The sequence below is a fragment of the Bidens hawaiensis genome, unplaced genomic scaffold, assembly GCF_021521415.1.
Source record: "Bidens hawaiensis isolate Kalapana, Puna unplaced genomic scaffold, B.hawaiensis_p1.1 tig00012470_1, whole genome shotgun sequence".
Classification (NCBI taxonomy): Eukaryota; Viridiplantae; Streptophyta; class Magnoliopsida; order Asterales; family Asteraceae; genus Bidens; species Bidens hawaiensis.
The window spans coordinates 408277-424276 of NW_027492019.1; the positions used below are offsets into that span (position 1 = coordinate 408277).

Genomic DNA, 16000 nt, shown 5'->3' on the forward strand with positions numbered 1-16000 from the left:
TGTCATGAAAAACAAGGCAAGACTGGTGGCTCTAGGGTGCTTACAAGAAGAAGGAGTGGATTTTGAAGAAGTATTTTCTCCAGTTGCAAGACTAGAAGCCATCAGAATCTTTCTAGCATATGCAGCATCTATGAACATAAAAATTTATCAATTAGATGTGAAATCTGCATTTTTAAATGGAAAGATAGATGAGGATGTGTATGTGACTCAACCTCCAGGATTTGAAGATCCAGTCCATCCTAACAAGGTGTACAAGCTCAGCAAGGCATTGTATGGACTACATCAAGTTCCTAGAGCATGGTATGATGAGCTATCAAACCACCTGTTAGACAATGGTTTCTGCAGAAGAGCCATTGACAAAACCCTGTTCTACAAAAGATGGAACAAGGATCTGCTGATATTGCAAGTCTATGTAGATGACATCATTTTTTGCTCCACCAATGAACATATGTGCAAAGAATTTGAGAAAGTAATGAAGTCTAAATACAAGATGAGTTCAATGGGAGAAATGAACTTCTTCCTTGGACTTCAAGTGCAGCAAAAGGCAGATGGGATTTTTATCAATCAATCAAAATATGTCCAAGAGATTCTTAACAAGTTCAAGTACCAAGACTACAAGACAGTGTCTACACCAATGGACACATATGAGAAGATGGTACCTGATGAGAAGGCGGAGCCGGTGGACCAGCATGAATATAGGGCCAAGATAGGATCACTGATGTATCTTACAGCATCTAGGCCAGATATTATGTTTGTTGTGTGTGTCTATGCAAGATTCCAAGCTAACCCCAAGGTCTCACATATGCTAGCAGTAAAGAGGATTTTTAGATACCTCAAAGGAAAACAAGATTTGGGGATTTGGTATCAAGAGAACCCTTTCTTTGACTTGATGGCCTACACTGATAGTGACTATGATGGTTGCAACATGACTAGAAAATCAACTTCAGGAGGATGCTAGTTTTTAGAGAACAGGTTGGTGTCATGGCAATGCAAGAAGCAGACTACAGTGTCCATTTCAACTGCTGAAGCTGAATACAATGCTGCATCCGCTTGCTATGCACAGATTCTATGGATTCATAATCAACTGCTGGATTATGGTCTGAATTTCTTATTTACTCCAATTTTAATTGATAACACTGCTGCTATGTTCATTGTTAAGAATCCAGTGCAACATTCTAAGACTAAACACATTGAGATTAGACATCATTTCATTAGGGACTGTCAGGAAAAAGGCTTAATAGAAATGAAATGGGTAGATACATCTGATAATCTGGCTGATTTATTCACCAAGCCTTTAGGTAAAACCAGGTATCACTTTCTGTTAAAATGCCTAGGAATGATAAATGTTGATGAAGTTTGATTGAGGATGGGTGCTTAATTGAGGTGCTTACTGATTATCTATGTTTCTCACTTTGAATGTTTGCATAATGATTTTCTTTGTTTAACTGATCATTCTGATTGCATGAATCATGTATGTGATTGTCTTTGTGTGAAAAATGTTATATCATTGACAATTACAGCTTTTAGTACTTTGATTTTTGCTTGCATGATGTATTTCTGTGGTTTAAGTACATCGAGCATGAATCTGTACTTGATACTGTGCTTGTTGCTCCTCGAGCACAAGCAGGAGTACTTGGAAGACTTTTCTAAGTCTTTCAAGCACAGATGTCATAGCTTAGTTGCTCGAGCATAGATTCTTGCCTTGAAGAACTTTTTTATGTATTTCGAGCATGACTTTGTGTTTGATGGTGTGTTAAATGTTCTTCGAGCACAAACAAACCATACTTGAGATCTCTCAAAGTAATTCGAGCACAAATGATTTGTTATTACTGGTCGAGCATGGACATGTGTTCTGGAAACTTTCTAAGTATTCCAAGCACAAGTCTATTGCTCAAGCACACGGTTTAAGTGTTTCGAGCACAAGCACTGAAATGATAGATCTTAAGGTTGCTTGATAGATTTCAGAGTATGCTCGATGAATTTTTGAGCATGCTCGACAGACATATGTACTTATCTGAATGATTTGTGCTGTCTGAAGGAATGTGTTTGATATTGTTAAAGTGTGTGCTTGTTAAATGTGCATAAATGACAACAATGTTTTCAGAATCAATGTTTTAAATGAACTTTCAAAAGAAATGACTTTGAAACTGTTAAAAGTTTTTGACTAAGCAACACAGTTTTTGGTGATCTCACATATGAGATATGATAAGATTATTCAGTTATAAGCTTTATAGAAGCTTAAAGGTCTTTGGATAGAAATGGTATCCAACCTTATGGGAAATGATAGTATATTAGTTAAACTCCTAACCCATGGATTATAGGCTTAAAGATCTTTTGTTCAGTAAATTGACATAATGTATGGCATCTTTTCATGAGTATAATGACATACGTGATACAAACATAATGATCATGCTAAGCTTGATGTGGTGACTCATTTGAAAATCAAGATATGTTTCCTTGCACATCTCTCCAAAGATATGCAGAAAGGCAATTATCCGATCATACACGAGCCTGCTGGTGTCTTTGGTCACACAAAATATTTATAAAATATCTGAGCAGATATCTATAAGTATTGCTATATAAAAGCATATAAAAAGGAAAAAGAAAGAAAAAGAAAAATATGAAAAAGAAAAATGACTCAAAAATAGCATATAAAAATATTGTTAGTTATCAAGTAATAATATATCATGACTTAAGGGGCACTTCAGGAACTACAAAGGTGGGGCACTCAAATAAGTCCTAAACACTCTGAATGTAACGCATGTAAGTCCGGATGGCATGTAAGTCCAACGTTTCAAAAAACAAATTTTGACCAAGGCATCAGGGGGTTGAAGTCAAATTGGGGTGATTGGAGAAAGCTAAATAAGCTTTAAGAAGAGATTAGGACAATCTGAGGTCTAAGATGTAATCATTCTATCTTTAGCAACTAATTGAACTCTAAGTATATCACAAATGTTATGATACTCATGCTAAGTGCTACTACCCAATGTCAACATGACCTAAGAGTATTCTTCTATCGAGCATGGATTTCCAATCGAGCAACCAGCTTGATCATACAAGTTTTAACCAAGTGTTACGAGCACCGGATGGTCGATCACATAGGGACAAGCATGGTTTCAATAAGAAGATGTCATATGTTCAAGGCAAGGACTTCGAGCATAGTTCAGTTCCCCGAGCAAGATTTACATCCGAGCATGCTAAAGATTGTTCAATAAGTCTAAGGACAAGACTGAAGACATCAAGAAGAATGAGCTTGCTCGATAGACTAGTTCGAGCAAATCAAGGATTGGTCAAGAGGAATGAAGCTTGTGGATGAGAATTTCTTCATTGAAGATATTCTAAGTAAAGTATGCTCGAAGACACTCATCGAGCATACCGAGCATAGTGAGTCTACTCGAGCAAGATACTTACCTTGCTCGAGGACTCTTACACTTGTATTTGTTTTTATCTTTCATTATGTAATGTTGGCACGCACGATATACGAGAAACATTCTAAAATAATATTCATTTTGTTTCCTCGTACAGCCGCCGCCGCCACCTTCACGAAACCCTAGACATTCTTTTACTATTTCATTGAATGATGAATTTACTACAGTAAATCTTTGTCTTTTTATTTGCTTACACTGAATATTTATTGTTGTTTCATTTGTTATAGTCACACCTTCGTTCCCATCCGTTGGATATCCTGATTCCGCCAGGATATTCAATAGGCCTTTGGGTTATAGAGTTGGTGTGTTCTTGTCAACCTTACCAAGGTTTGCACCCGACTCCCGGTTCTAACATAAATATAGGCATGAATGTACATGTGCGAATTTTGGTCTCCTAATAAATTACATACATTAAGAGATATAATGAATTATGAGTTTTATAGCTAACTAGGTTTTATAACCCGCGCAATGTGCGGGTTTGTGTCAATAATGTAAATTAACCACAACTTCTAGAAAAGGCATATGGTAATGTCAAACATACACAAATGCATCAAAAGTATTGTGTCATACAATCTAGTGATCAGTGATCACCAAGCAAACCTTTTATACATTAGGAAGCTTTTGACTTTTAAGAGTCGAACTACAAACATCAAACACCTTATTCAGACTTTAAAATCCTGTTTACATATAATGTTTAACATAACATAATTTGCTACCCTCACACAAACTGCAAGAGCATAGTATCCCGACACCTTTGATTATTCGTTGTAGATTATTTACCTATAATAAAAAACAAATCTCAATTGAACCATACTTGAGTTTGAAAGTTTCATGAAAGGGAGGTATTCTCGAAAATATCTCGGTTGTCCAGCTTATATACTCCTCGAACCAACCATTGAACAGTTGAACTCTTACTGAAACATAAGATGAATAAAATTACAATATGTATATTATGTCATCATTTGAATTGACATGAATTTAACAAATCCTACATTTGCTAAAAAAAAACAGTTTTGCTACCTTGTCCTACATTTCACACCAGACAAACAACTCATACTGATATGTATGTTTTATTTAGAGTGTACCTTTTCTTTTAGAAGAACCCCTACAAAGCGTGTTTAGCTAATTTTTCACAACCATTAAACCCATTTATTTACTGTTTTTCCGGGTACAAATTGCAATAAAACCTGCACCCGAAGTTACTTCCTTTAGCCCATTCAAACTCGTAACCGATAACTGTTCGTTAGTATTCAATGCTTAAATCAAATGAAACCTCACTAACCCATCTATAAAAGTTCAAACTTAGTATATTACCTTTTCTATGTCGTTACTTGTCGTTGGTCTCCTTGTAGGCCAGCCATTTTTATTATCAATTAAAGTGGATAGTTACAATGAAAATCACATGTTATTAAAGTGTCACTCAACTTGCAGCTTCTCTTAATCAACTAAGTTTTACACTTATTAGCAGCAATACACAAAGAATTGAACTAAACCAAAGGATATACATGTACAGTTCATAAAGTTCCCACTCAATTCACTTTCCTACAAACCTATAGTTTTGAGTTTCTAACTTCAAATGAGTTGTTAAGGTCCTAAACTTGCTACGATGTTTGCATAAACATTGAAACACTTAAAATACATGCTACTTGATTACATGCATGAATTTCATGTTCCAATTAGAGTTAAAATTAAATAGGTCATATATGAGAGTCTTAGTTTATAATCATAAATTCATTGAAATATGTGGAGAAAAAGAGCCCCAAATTTTACCGTGTAGCTGAATAGAAATGACATTGTGTTGAACGGATACGATGTCTAAATTCTAGCCTTCGGCAATAACGTATGCCCTTTGCGTCTTCGAGGGATAAATGATGAAACAGAGAGAAACCAAGCCTGCAAAATAAACACCCAAGCAACCAAAATAAACAACCACCAGAGAACATCCTTTTAACCTTAAAAGGATACAAAAGGCCCGAAATTAAACAAACATACCTACGGAAAACACGATGAAGCCTACCTCTGATTGCCGGCAAACCACCGCTACAACACCGTCGCCTGGGGTTCTGAAGTGGAACTCGGCAACAGTAGAAGTAGATATGTAAGTAATCATCGGGAATCGCCACCGTCGGTTATAGCCCAAATCGGTTGAGAGTCAAGGCGGTGGCCAACAAAGTGGAATCAAAAGTTGTGAGCAGTCAGCCGCTTTATGATTGATGTGTATTTCAAAAACATCAGAGGCAACAAATTAGAGGCACGTGTAACATCCCATAAAGACGTGGAGTAGCCAGAAATCAAAACAAAAAGTGCAATAGTTACTGCATGATATACAACAATTTAAAGCCCAAAATCAAATAAACAGTAAAGTTATGAGTATTAAGAAAGTTCCAATTTAATATATATAATAATAACACCGGAAATGATTACTACAAACAAACCATAACATAAATATAACCTTAAATTTTCTTGAAGGATTATGATAACAAAATTAAAATAATACCATATTAATAGCTGGAACCACAATAAGTTTTTGTACAATAAAATACACTTGAATTATGATCAGTAAAGTTTAACCGGAGCCATTCACATATAGAATATTGGAATCTGCTAGCATATGTCCAAATGAATATTATAATGAAGAATATCAACCGAGTCCTGCTTTTGAGATCCTCCTTTTTGGTATTAGATTTGCAGATGGACATTATGAAGAATAAAATAAATAATGACATTCCCAAAGTGAGATATCAATCCTTTATCCATAAGTATAAACACCTAGTAAAAGGTTGCCTGCCATACTTTCACTTAAGTCAAAGTGTGAGAATAAATCAAGCTAACACCATGGTTAAACAAACAACTCTGACTGCAAACTTCCCCAGGAGACGGCTGCCAGTTGGAACAAGAACAAAGTGACATGATAGCTCTAGATGGAGTGTAATTAGACTATTGCTTGTTAGACAATAAACCTTCACTCTTTTTCTTTCTTTCTTTAGTCACAACAAACACAAATCCACACACACATTGCATGGATTAGAGATAGTAAACAAATACAAGATCCGAGAACACGTTGCGGAAATCAATAACAGCTCCTAGATAAATCAAAACAGATCTAAAACCCTTCATTCTAAAACTGATCACATGGATCACCAGCCCCTATATAAATAAGCATTGCACTCTTCACCAACCACACCACACCACACTTGCATTGCTTTACTCTTAAAATTGATTCCACACTAGAAGTTGTTGCGGTTAGGCCAAGGATAAGGGTGGGGGCTAGAGTGCTTAAGTTAGAAGGTTAAGTAAGTAATGACGAGGCTGGGAAGTGCTTATTAGTGTTGTTGGAAATCACCCACCTTCAAACCTTGTAGTTGTAAAGTTTAAGTAAAACCTACAACGTCATAATATAAACTAGAACCATGGCTGAAATGGTTAGTGATCACAACACAATCATGCTATAAATTGCCTTTTAGAACATTTTAGAGACTAATCTTCCTTGCAAGAAACTTTGATTTATGTAACATGTGTGTCTAACATAAACAAAACCATAAACATGAATTATTTGAAACGGTAAAGAATAGATAATACATACTTCTAACCAAAACAATAAGCTACCAAAATAGGATAATAAACTGTCCAGAAACAAACCATGAACTTTGATTATGGTGTGATTTAAGGTGTTGAAATATATTAAGTCTGGATAAAAGTTATGAAAATGAAACCTATTATATGTATATTGAATTTGATAACAAAGTATGGCGAATAATTTAATACCATAGTGAAAGCAACAACCTGGTAACACTCACCTGACGGTTTTATAAAGGAAAGATACTACTTTATAAATGTTTTAATATGTATATCAAAAAAGATTTTAAACCCCAATTAATAAGCTATGACCTTATATAATGAAAGTGGAATGCCAAATGGTCTATTAGGGTTTTCATTAGCATGCAATGATAGTTGTGTAAACGAGTCTCGACTAAACTTTAACTTAAATGATTGAAGTGACATAAAAGAATGACCAAATCAAACAATATATGAAAACTTACAAAGAACCATCATAATGTAAGGTTCGTGTAGGTGGCTTCGAACATTCCAAGAATCTAAGATCCGTTTGCTTAAACTGTAAGTTCTTTTGGGCACATTTTAAATGCTTTATATGCTTTTTAGGGGAAATATGCTTACTTGTTTACTTTGAAAGCAACATGAAAGTGAGGCTTAATGTCATATGTTTATGCCTGATATTATGTGTTTGAGTAATTTGCAAGAGGTTGTTATCATGTTAAGTCCCAATTTTGTATGCATAACCTTTAACTTGGTGTGAGCCGCTGGTTAATACGGATAGTACTTTCGGGAGGGACGTCCCCATTCATTGTTGGCCACCACCACGTAAACCCATGTGTGTTGAATGAATGTATATTTCTTCTATGAGGTACTAACGTTAGTTATAAGGAGTTAGAGAGGGGCAACATTATCATTATTGTTAGGTTATGGACTCATGTTGAAATTAGAAAGCTTACTTTGTGCATATTTACATGGCATTTGATGAGAAAGTTTCACGGTTTAAGAAAATATGTTTTATTGTGTCTTAAACCTACGAGCTCGCCAACTAGTTTTAGTTAACATTTTCTAGCATATTTGTCAGGAAGTAATTGAGTCAAGGATAAGAAAGCATGGTCTAATTACACAAGGAGATTAATATAAATTGTTTGCTTATGTTTTATTAATTTGGATAATCTACCGGTTTGTAGTTAAAACAATGATCATGTAATAGTATTTGATAATGATTATGAATGCATGAAGTGTTTCTTGGTAATCTATGTATTCATGATCCGATTATTTGTAAACCTTGTGTTTCCGCTATAGCTGGGTGTTACAGTACTAGTATCAGTTTGATACAAGTACGTGTTTGCTCGTCTCGAACATTAAGATGGCTCATAATGCTAAACTTTATGTCTGGATATCAAATTGGTGGACACTAAGATGGCTAATAATACCAAATCTTCATCGAAAACTAACTTGATTTTAAAAGGTTTAAAATAATTAAGAACTAAAAAAGAGAACTAAATGGAACAAAATTAAGTGGAAACTCAAACAAATATCAAACTAACTTGAGTAGAACTCAAATAACGAGAAACTACTATATAGGCTAAGAATCCTGTTGACAACTTGACTGTTCACGGAATAAACAAACTAAATTTCACTAGATATAAAGAAAAACTGACTTCAAAATCGCACATATTTGCTGGATCACCACTCACTAACCTATTTAAACGACCCTAAGCGATATGAAGACTCATCGGGATTACGACGTGCTAATCCTATGCAACTTTAACCTAACCGAACAACGGAACAAGACCAAATCAACTTCATATCACCTCTTATCACATGTTACTACTATGGTCTCCTATCTCTAGCTTAACCAAAAAATTAAATAAAAAACACATATAGATGATTAGATGGTTAAACAAGTACTTCTAAGCTAATGACACGCATTCAACCAAATAAAACAAGAGGAATAATCATGTTATCAAACCTCATAACCACTACAGAAACACATCATAAATCATCGAAAAATAACTTTTTAGTAGCAATCAAGGCAAAAGAATAAAGTCAAAGCCAAAATATAACAGAATCATATTTTCAGTGACGGATTTAGGAATTTTAGCCAGTGGGCACCAAAAAAGGTAGACCTAAAGCATATCAAGTCAAACTGAAACTGGTCAAATTAAAATGGTCCGGGTGAAAACTATACGTTACCTAAACTCTGTATACAAATGTAAGCAAAATGTTTCATTAAACATAATAAACGAAATAAACATTAATATTGACCTATGCGTAATTTCATATTTTAAAACGGTCAATCACAACTTAATTCGGAAAATGTTTCTTTTTCAACAACTACAAATTACAAAGCGCATAATCTTTCATATTTTCGCAACTATCAATGTATATAGCATATGCTTGTATCCCACTCTCGTATATGTTGCAGATTGCAAATTTCTAATTGATGAAGTGATTAAACAATTAAGCAATTTGTGCTTAATTGTTATTTTTTAAAACAAAATTAAACATGGGCTTGAAAGTTTGGGTTCAAAAGGTTGCTTTTTTGGCACTAACAAAATTATGGATGGGGCCTTTAGTCTTTGGGTTTAATAGATTAGAAGTTTATAAAGAAAACTATAGATTTGAGGAGGTGCCTGTTCTCTCCCTGACCAAATACTTAATTCGCCCCAACATATTGTATTGCAATGAAATTATCTAGTCGTAAATTTAAGTAGTAGCAAAAACAATTATTAGAATTTCTGCAACTAATGTTGTTGTTACAAGTGAAGCTTTTAGAATATATGAAAATGTTATGCCTGACATTTTGGTCGACAGTTAATTTGCTAATGAAATATTTATGAAATACTGAGAAGAGGAATAAGCTTTTAGTGGTAGGACTATACGATGACTTTTAGGCCACTTTAACTTTATAACTTAAATCACTTTAATACTTCTTTCTAAATTGACATGTTGTAAATTTTGTTAAAACCCATTGTGACCTAAAACAAATATACCATATTTCGAAGCTGCCTGTTAGCACACCTGATCCTCTCCACCCATTGTACCACGTATAATCATTTGTCAATACTATAAAAGCCCAGCCCTAATCCTAGGATTACCTGACCCGAAAGTTGTCTATATTGATTTGTTCACCGTTATCTTGTATGTATGTGTGCATATGTATGTAAGGTATGTGCCTATTTATGAACATATAAATTTTGTTACTCTTGGATCATTTATTGGCCTCTTGTGTTAAACGTGGTCTTTTTGTTTAGTTATTCATTTTTATAAAAAAAAGTGCATTGACATAATGGGTACTTTTGATTTCTTTGAAAAAACTTTGCTTTCCAAATGAAAAAGCACATAGCCACGTTGACTACAGCTTCAGACTTGTTAATAAGAAGTGACCATCCTCCACCTATATATACCTCAACTTAACCCTCTCAAATTCTCACACTCACCTTACCAAATAAAGAACACACACACACATTAACAAAATTACTTGAAAGTGCAATGACCCGTCCACACAGATTCCTATCCACTTTGGCAGAATCGCCTCATGAAGCCGCCGTTCAAGCCGAGTTCACCTTCATCCTTGCTGCTATATTATGTGCTTTGGTTTGTATTGTAGGATTAATAGCCGTGTCTTACTGCACATGGCTTCAGCGAAGATCACTAGCCAATCGGGTATCAGCCCAATCCTCAACAGCTAATAAAGGAATCGAGAAGAAGCTCGTTGAGGAGATCCCAAAGTTCACATATATTTTGGCTAAGGAAGAAAAGGGTGAAGATTGTGTGATATGTTTGGTGGAGTATGCGGATGGAGATGAGGTCCGAGTGTTGCCCCAGTGCGAACACAGTTTTCACATCGAATGTATCGATAAGTGGCTTGATTCTCACTCGTCGTGTCCCTCGTGTAGACAGACTGTGGTGATTAATAAATGCGAAAGTTGCGTTAAGTTCCCGATAACTATAGCCGGAAAAGCTGTGTTGGTAGAGGGCAAACAACACAATGGTGGTTCTAGTTCAAATAATAAATTAGTACAAGAAAGTTAAGCAAGTTAAGTAGTTCACATAATAAACCAAAAGTAACCTTGTGTATATTTTGTTGTGACTTTTTGAACTATATATATATATATATATTATAAGGAAAAAGTACCTTGCTAATTTTGAAGAAAATAATTAAATTAGCAATTTTTGTGGGTACCATGTCATGATTATTTAAGTCTTCAGATTGTCAGATATCATTGTTTACTAACTTTATATCTAGTGAAGATACATCAGTTAGGTGTGTTATTAAATTTATACATTGTATTAGTTTATTCTGTTGAATATAAAAATAAAGAAGATACATAAGTGAATAAAAAGCCAACACATCATTAAGGTTTATGGATGTAGGGAGTGAGTGGATTCACTGCATTAAAAAGGGACTACGGTCACGTCTTTTAAAAACAATTGTCTTACCACACTTTTGCTTAAAACGTGACTATATGTAAAATTTAACATTTTTGAAACCCATTAAGCCACACCTTTCATATACTCGTGTAGCAAATGTATAACAATTTAACTTCAAAACCTTTAGCCACACCTAAAGAAAAAATGTGTAATCATATTTTACTTGTACGAAACCTTTAGCCACACTTTTAGAAATAAATATATCATTGAATCTCCTCACTAGGATAGAGTGTAGTAAAATGTGACCAACTGTCACGGTATTTGATTCATGTGATAAAAAGTATAACCTATAGACACAATTAAAGAAAAAAAACGTTACATATACTAGCCATGCTAGTGAAGTGGTGGCAACTGTGATCAACTGCCAAAGTATTTATTTGATATTTTACTCATCTGACCAAAATATACAACCTTCAACCACACTTTATCACGAAAAAGTGTGTCATTTATTAGCCACACTTGACTAGTGTGGCCAAATGTGACCAACAACAACGAGTATTTATTTTGTAGTGTGGCTACAAGCTAACATATATGACTACTTATATTAGCTTGTTTGACTAAAGCTACTAACTGTTAGGCTGGTTGTTAAAGTTTATATGTGTGGCTAAATATATCAACTGTCATGGTTTTTGTTTGATGACGTGCGACTAAAAGGTAAATATACATTACTAGAAAAAAGGTCTTTAATGACCTGCGTACAATGACACAGGTTGATTTATGACGCCCAATTGTGCGAGTATTAACAAAAGTCATATTTAAAAAAAATAGAAGATTTATGATACTCATCTTTGTACGTCATTGAACCAGCATTGTCATAAATTAAAAAAAAAATGTGTCATATATGCGAGTCATTTTTCAATCAAAATAAAAATATCAACCTCCACCCTATTTCTCTCCAAATACCGCTTAAGTGATTTTCCCCAAATTCAAACCCTTACACTATGTTCCCAAGTTCATTTAAAGAAAGAAAAGAAAGGAAAGAAAACTAAAAGAGAAAAGAAAGGAAAATATGAGATTTTATTTGGTGTTCTCGAGTTTAATTAAAAGGAAAGAAAAGAAAAGAAAATTAAACATTTTATGTGTTCCCAAGTTTGAAATGAAAGAAAAGAAAATGACAGTTTTACTATTATACCCTTTAAGTTAAATTATAATTAAAAAATCCATGTTATAACATTACTAGCATACCTTCTCCAACTATGTTGAATTGATTGCAACTGGTATGATACTTGATTATTCTTCTAGATATTGAAAAATTAATTTACTCATTTTGCCTTATAACTTTAATTTTAACATTTGCCCGCTTGCCTTCTGTTTCGATGTAATCCAAAAGATAAATTATAAACCTATTAATAATGTATATGTAAAAAACATATAAGTTTCAAAAAAAAAAATTTAACATTTGACTTTATGTACATGTTCAAACGAATCTAGATGGTTGCTGCACATCCAGAATATGATATTGCTTCCATGACATTTAATGTCTAGCACAATCTTTAAATTTGCTTGATAATCGGTTCAGTAAATGAATGTAATTTTGTTATACGGGTTAACCGGAATAACCCGACAAAGTTAAAATTTGAAACAAGCGTAATTGCCTTGACATCACAGTTGACTAAATCCTAGTCAACCTGCCAAATCACAACTTAAATTGGTAAAAATTATCAATTTTATGCAGCAATATTCATAAAAATCGCTTATAAATGTGATATTCAAGCACATCAAAAAATGGTAAAAATTACGCAATGCACTTGTGAATCATCAAATCTGTAACATAATAACCAGTAACAGTAGGTAAAACACAAAATTCATCACAAAAACAAAAATAACAAGCTCTTTTTCTATAATTCGAGCTCGACTCGTGAGTTATTTTTTCAAGATCAACAATGAAATAGTCACTGAAACAACATATATACACCTGTGATTTAGCATCAAAACAGACTCGAACTTTAAGGATAAAAAACGCAATCACACTATGCATCTGTGAATAATAAAATCTGTAACAAATAATAGCAGTAACAGAGTTGCAACAAAAACATAAACAATCCCAAAACAATAAAATACCAACAAATAAATTGAAGTCATAAATGTACCAAGTTACTAAAAAAGAAAACTTCAACTAGATAAAATGCATCATAAGCTCGCTTAGTTACCTGAATCCATCATATATTTTAGTAAATCTAATCGCATCTGAGGAGGACAACTAAATAATGTCCTTGCATCTGATTGGTTGGCCGCCAAGTACCTTAAAGCTCTTCGTATTTCATGGGATTCCAAACCCATTGGCTCCAAAGCATTGCAAATTTCTTCACCGTGTACTCTTGATGATAAACTCTTTCTAATATTTTATTGCCTTCTAAAAGAGCATTAGCCACACTGCCAACATTGCACATAATCATAGAGGCTAAATCTTCATTCTCTTGTTCAACTTTTCTTTTTCTACTCTTACATTTCTTTGCACTTGAAGACTGCTCAGGTAGAGACGACATAGCATTTACAACTTGAATATCATCATCAATATTGTATTGGCTTTCCAATATTACATCATTTACAGCACAAAAAGAATCCACTTCTGGAACTGTTTCTAAGTTAATTCCGCCATTCTTCTGGAAGCGAGCATTTCTCTCTTTAGCAGTTTCAGCTTGTGCCCCTGATGCCCTGTCCTTTGCAAAAAGTTTTATCATTTCATTAAAGTTTGAGACTTTCTTCGTCTTCAATGCTTCAGCTTCAGGCTTCGACTATTAACAAAAACAAGATAATTAGTTTTATAATCGATAATCTAAATATTCATGTTTATAATTAAAGTAGTGGTAGGCTTTTTTAACCGCACCCGAACACCAAATTCCAACCACGGTGAGCCAAGACCCAATATAACCAAACCCAAATACAACCAACCCGAAAGAACGGTAAGCCCGAACACGAATAACCCACCCAAAAACCTAAAGAACACCCCTAAATTAAAGCTTACCTCTATTAACTTTTTCCAGACTTCATCCTCTGCTTCAATTAATTGAGTAGTTAAATTCCACGAGAACCCACTCAATGAGGTTCCACGAAACAAATCGTACCATTGAGAAAAATGTTCTTTCAACGTTTTTAATCGGTTTTTCAAATGTTTTTTGGAGACCTTCATTTGGAACTTTATGCTCAACTCCTCCACCATATTGTCGTATGCTGTTGAGGTCAAAGTTCCATTAACCCTATTGCCGTTATCCTTTTGCGTTATCATAGCTTGTATGAATGCGTTGTCCATATTTTCCGTCCACTTTAGTGTTTCCTTCTTTACGGTTGCTTCGTGTTTGCTCATTGTAGTTTTCTACATGGTAACATAAATAAAGTTCGAATATTTAAATATGTAAATAGTTGCTTATGCTAAATAGAATTACTAAATGCACACACAAGTAATAAAAAAAGAACCAAAATCATCAATTAATTGAAATCATAACAGACTTAGCAGTCAATACAAAACCAATATGAAACACTAAAATCTACTATTCTAAAACTACTTTGACATGTCTATTTCATCGTTTGGATACATTATATAGTTAGTCCACATGTTTGTTGCAATTGAGTTCCTTAGTTGTTCGTATTCGGTACTTCCCTCACGTATGTCTCTTGTATTTCGACGTTCTTCCTCTTGCGGTCCATCTAACACCTCTTGTATGACCTCATCTTCAAGATCTTTGTCACGGTCTTCCTCAAGTAAAAAGTTGTGTAAAATACAACATGCCAAAAAGATATCAGATTGTGTTTCGCAAGAGTAAAATGGTTCGGTTGTACTTCTGATGATAGGAAACCTTTTTTTCAAGACACCAAATGCTCGTTCAATTGCGTTACGTAATGATGCATGACGAAGGTTAAACAACTCCTTTTCATTCCGAGGGGCTCGAGTGGAGTACTCTTTCAAATGATACCTAACACCTCTATATGGTGTCATTAGGGTACTCGTATGAGGTAAACCCGCGTCTACTAAACAATATTTACCTATAAACATGTTGTAATTAGTATTATAACAAATATTTACACAATTAATTAAACTTGGCTTAAAAAATACCTGTTGGAATAACTAGTTTATCTTCTCTAGTCAAGGCATTTTTAATAATTCTTGAGTCAGATGCTGTGCCCTCCCATCCAGTTAGCACGTAAGTAAACTTTAAGTCAAATGTACAAGCAGCTAGCACATTTATCGTAGGGTATCCCTTACGACCGCGATATCTAGGGGCATCCCTGTTAGGTACTTTGACACGAACATGTGTTCCGTCAATTGCACCGATGCAATCCTTAAAAAAAGGATAGAATCTCTTTTTCTCTTGAATTTCTGTCGGGACAATATCACCTTTAGGTTGTTGTATGTAACGATCTTCTAATGATATAATCGCTTGCAAAACTCTATGGAGGCACCGACTAGTTATTGATGCAGAATGACGGTATAACCAAGAGGTAAATCGATTTCTCAAATCGTTACCTACAACATGTAAAAAACTTGCAACTTGCTCTTCAACAGACATGCGCTGAGTAGGTCGAAGTCCACCATCACGCTTTAAGATACCACACAATGTCATAAAAGCTTTCTCACTCATGCG

At 34.3% G+C, this 16000-nt stretch overlaps 2 pseudogenes; one reads left to right on the forward strand and one right to left on the reverse strand.

Annotated features, from left to right (window-relative positions):
• Positions 1-10408: 10408 nt before the first annotated feature.
• On the forward strand, positions 10409-11021 carry LOC143541119 (RING-H2 finger protein ATL80 pseudogene; annotated as a pseudogene).
• Positions 11022-13562: 2541 nt separating this feature from the next.
• Positions 13563-14580, reverse strand: LOC143541120 (uncharacterized; annotated as a pseudogene).
• Positions 14581-16000: the final 1420 nt, after the last annotated feature.